This window comes from Delphinapterus leucas, chromosome 5, assembly GCF_059928025.1.
Source record: "Delphinapterus leucas isolate spDelLeu-1000000601 "Yukka" chromosome 5, BTC_Dleu_Yukka2, whole genome shotgun sequence".
Classification (NCBI taxonomy): Eukaryota; Metazoa; Chordata; class Mammalia; order Artiodactyla; family Monodontidae; genus Delphinapterus; species Delphinapterus leucas.
The window spans coordinates 117461608-117465747 of NC_143133.1; the positions used below are offsets into that span (position 1 = coordinate 117461608).

The window sequence follows — 4140 nt, forward strand, 5'->3', positions numbered from 1 at the left end:
ATTTTGGATGCTTAAGAGTAGGACATGGCATCCTTAAGAATAGGACACAGAGTCATAGAGTGGAAATATTATCAACAATATTCTTAAGATCAAAACAACTAGTTTTGTATAGCTGTTGCCTATAGTATCCTTCAATGTAAATTGAGAGCCTAAGGCCAAAGCACAATGCAGTAAATGCAATTCTCTGTAAGTAGGTAGTACAAAAAAACAGAACTATGAAATAAGCTTTCTTAATGTCTAGATTGGTCCAGGCATAAATATCAAAACTATTTATTAGGCTGGGTGAACTTTATGCCCTTTAATTAGTCCTTCATGAATATTATTTCTTGCACTTTGACTTTTTCAAAAATTGAAGTATAGTTGATTTACAATGTTGTGTTAATTTCTGATGTAGAGCAAAGAGACTCAGTTATTCATATATATGTGTGTGTGTGTGTGTGTGTGTGTATATATATATATATATTTATATTCTTTTCCATTATGGTTTATCCCATGATGTTGAATACAGTTTCCTGTGCTATACAGTAGGACTCTCTTGTCCATCCATTCTATATGTAATAATTTGCATCTACTAACCCCAAACCCCCAGTCCATCCCTCCCCACCGCCCTCCCCCTTGGCAACCAGAAGTCTGTTCTCTTTGTCTGTGAGTCTGTTTCTGCTTTGTAAATAAGTTCATTTGTGTCATATTTTAGATTCACATATAAGTGATATCACATGGTATTTGTCTTTCTCTTTCTGACTTACTTCACTTATCTTGCACTTTGACTTTCGATAAAAGTTGGCCAGTGATGGACAACTGATTATTTGACAAATGTTTTGGAATAATTATTTGGTTTTACTAATTGAAATACATGTATTTTTAAAACTCATATACTTCAAAAAGTATATATTTTAAAAATCAACTGAGCAAAGACATACAAGTGAATGTCACCTGATGAAAATTAAGATGCCTAACTTAGACTTTGTCTTGAGTTGGAATTGGTCTACCTCTGAATAGAGGAGGTCGGGGATGACTGTAGACAGTATGAAGATTTTTCTCAGAAAACAATTCTGAGTCTGCTCCAGGATAAGGGCAAATCAATAAACAAAGTTCCAAAGTTCTACGCTCTAGACCACGGCTTGGACAATTTTAGCCTGGAAAATTTTCAAAGAAGAATTACCCATAGAAAAATTTCAGAAATCCATTTGTGAAATGTCTAAGTTTGACAGCTTTCTAGTGATCCTTCTGGGGAAAATGACTTGTGAAATGTACCCCATACTAATAAAAATGATTGACATGCTGTTTAGAATTGTTGGACATAAACCAGTTAAACCTTGTAGGACATCTGCCAGAAATATGAATTTGAGTTTACAGATAATTGACCTTAAATGAACTCATTCTATTACATGTTAGGAATATTGTGTACTGAGCCCAGTACTACCACAGAATATTTCTCTTTTTAGTCCCCCCCACCCCCAAGGGGAACTATACTCAGGTTATAATATTGAGCTTGGTTTCTTTCAATTTCTAACAGTCTTAATAAGACTGCTGTTAACTGGGTATTTGTCTACGAGTTAACAAACTGTAAATGTCACAATTTTCCACACAACTGCCAAGAAAGGTGGATAATTAAAATAAGTACTCAGAGGCCTTCTGAATTTCCACTTACTACCATGCACCAAAACTTTACGTTTTAGAGGTGCTCTCCGTGACTGAACTTGTGTATATATCATACTCGGTCACACAAAATGGCTCCTTTTCTCTACCAATGACCTCACACCTCCTTTATTAACATTTCTAATTTAACTCATGTGCTATATAGCATAGAGAAATCTAGGAGTAGATCAACAGACATCACCGTGGGAGGCTGGGGGTATGGAGGAAGGAAAAAGAAAGTTGGCATGTTCTAAGGCTTTAAAAAAATAACATTTTCCCTTTAACTTCTCTTCAAAAATTGCAAAAATAATATGAGTTTAGTGAGTGAAATAGAATAAAGATAAACAAAGAAAAAATGAGCGATTAATATTTTTTTCTCACCTCCTCTCCCTGCCACCAACCTGGTGTATATCTTTTCGCACATTTCTACATGCTCGTTCATTCACAAACTGACTGGTACATATTAAATTCCATGGGTCTTGGATTCAGCTGCTCCATTCTCTCCACGGATCTGGCCTTGGACTCTGTGTTTCCTTCTGGATACCAAGCGGTTGCTGTAACATCTTGGGTTATGAAATGAGGTGTGTTAAGAAACATCAAAGAGCGCAACACAGATGGCTCTGGGAGCTCAGCTAGTATGACTCAGATGGCTGCGGATGACTTAACTGACTGGGGCTGGAGATGTAATTCTAGGACAGCTTCTGCACACATCTCTCCTAGGTGGAGATGGCTGAAGAACCGGCTCAGTTGAGATTGCTGGTGTTGTGTCTGCGTGTGCCGCTACGGCACGGTGGTCTCAGGGTAGTCAGACTTCTGTGGTGGCTCAGGTGGTTTCAAGGATGAGCAGAGCAGAAGCTCCACGGCTCTTTATGACCTCAACTTAGAAATCACATGGCAAGCTGCGCTCGCTCCTTGGCCAGGTGCTCCAGCTCGCGTTGCAGCCCCAAGCAGCTCAACTCCCTGAGGTAGCGGCCCACGTCGGGCTGCTCCCGCCACTGGGCCTCTGGGAAGCGGTCTTGGAACAGCGACGCCAGGAGCCCTTCATCCTCTACCTCCCCAAGAGCAGCGGTGGTGGCCGTCACTGTGGCTGAGGCCGTAGCTGAGACGCGGCTGTGGCCCTCGCCGCCATCTTCTCAGCAATAGCATCTCTTCCCCTCCTCCTCACCCAGGGAACCAGCTCCGAATCTCGGATGGGAAGCATCCTGGGTGCACTTCCGGTCTCTATGGTTCTCGCTAGGCTGGCTTTCTTTCCGCGATGGTCCTCCAGGCTACAGAGTGTTAGCGTGGGGAACGACTGGAAAACGGCTAGAGAGGCAGGGTTTGAAGTTGCCAAGAAGCGGCTGGGGGCTGACCTTCTGTTTCCGGTGACTGAGGCATGAGGTCCCTGTGTTCCAACCGAGCTGGGAAATGCGGCCTCTGACTGAAGAGGAGACCCGTGTAATGTTTGAGATGATAGCAAAATCTTCAGCTGCTGGTCGACAAGCCCGATGACACCTGCTGTTTCAGGCTGCACAACGACCGGCTGTATTACGTGAGTGAGAAGATCTTTAAGTTGACTGCCAATATCATCGGTGACAAGCAGCTGTCTTGGGGAACGTGCTTCGGAAAATTCACTCAGACCCACAAGTTTTGGTTGTACATCACAGCTCTGGATTACCTAAAACCCTATGCCAAGTATAAAGTGTGGATAAAGCCTGGAGCAGAGCAGCCCTTCGTGTATGCTAACCATGTGCTGAAATCTGGACTAGGTCGAATCATTGAAAATACTTCTCAGTACCAGGGAGACATGGTGTACTCCATGACAGACATCCCTTTGGGCTTTGGGGTGGCAGCAAAGTCTACACAAGACTTCAGGAAAGTAGACCCCATGGCGATTGCGGTATTTCGTCAAGTAAGCACTGGGGAATATGTGTGGCACGAAGAGACATTGATTTAAAACAAAGTCATCACGAGGACTTAGGGCTGTGTGGAAGGGCCTAGCTTTGTTTCCTTTGTCTGTGTAGGCTCCACTGTCATGTTGCATTTTGTCAACACTGTGACCTCTTCAGGGACTTCTTAGTTTAATATTCTCTCTATTATGGAGAAATGTAGGCTACATTCTTATAATGCAGAAATGGCTCAAAAATGGAGTTTCAGATCGTTGTGATTGTGGCTAAATAGAATACTGTGTTTTATATTTGAATCAGAGGGCTTCTTGTTTTGAGTAACAGTCTAAATTGTTGGAATGGAGAAAAAGAATATCTTATTATTGTTGTCTGTGATCACACTGTTTTCCAAACACATGATAAGAACATAATGGATTTTCTTAATTATTTATTAATACTATGAAAGATAGATATTGCCATATCAGAGTAGTAGGCCATGTCTGGGATTTTACAAATGAAATTTGGATAAAATAGTAAGATAAGTTTATTCTGCTGATTTTCTATATGGTAGGTGCTGTGGGTGTGGAAGAAAAACTTGGATTCAAACACCAGTTCTCACATCTACCAGCTGTATGGC

General features: G+C 41.5%; 1 pseudogene; it reads left to right on the forward strand.

The window, feature by feature from the left end:
• The first annotated feature begins 1854 nt into the window (after window positions 1-1854).
• On the forward strand, window positions 1855-3614 carry LOC149749227 (60S ribosome subunit biogenesis protein NIP7 homolog pseudogene; annotated as a pseudogene).
• The last annotated feature ends 526 nt before the right edge of the window (window positions 3615-4140 follow it).